This window comes from Chelon labrosus (genome assembly GCF_963514085.1).
Source record: "Chelon labrosus genome assembly, chromosome: 12".
NCBI lineage: Eukaryota > Metazoa > Chordata > Actinopteri > Mugiliformes > Mugilidae > Chelon > Chelon labrosus.
The window spans coordinates 13,598,939-13,599,699 of record NC_140345.1 but is presented as its reverse complement, the minus strand read 5'-3'; positions in this window follow the sequence as shown (position 1 = coordinate 13,599,699).

The following is a 761-nucleotide window of genomic DNA, read 5'->3' as shown; positions in this document are numbered from 1 at the left end:
GTTACTGTTTCAGTTTTTCTGTCTCTCTTCAGTTAGCTGACATTGTCACAAGTACCTCCTGACTCAACGAGGGATAGTACTGCCGTATCATAACAAAATATTATTGAAATGAACGAGTTTCACAGCAGATAATGCGTTATTTAAAGGCTGTGGGTGCCCCAGTCACTCCCTATATGGATATACGCAGATCTAATTATCTTACGAACGACTACAAACGACACCAAAGTTATATTGGTGAGTAAACGGTGGTATTTTATGCCAGAAATAAGGTCTAGGTTGTAAAAAGTTCCCCCTTTAATGGCCCATTAGAATTAAACTCAATGGGGCATGAGGCATTTTAAACTGATTTGCTGGGATGGTGTTGATATGCTCAATGACCCTTATGTTTATTGTGTAGTCCATTCATTCATTCATCTTCTGTACCCGCTTATTCCTGTGAAGGGTCGCGGGGTCTCCTGGAGTCCATCCCAGCTGTCATCGGGCGAGAAAAGGGGTACACCCTGACCTTCTCGCTGTTAGACATCAGTGCTAACCTTATTGTGTAGTTAATATGCAAAAATATTACTGCAAATAATTAATGCAAAAAAATTAATTCCTGCATGTGTTTCTAAAGAATGGAGAGAGTATAGCACACACTGTGAATTAAAAACATTTGGACATGGTAAAGAATACCAAAATACATTCTGATAAATGATTATTAATAGGATACACCTCCCCCACTACAGGGTTGAAGAGATAAAAATTTTGTGCGGTCACAGTGG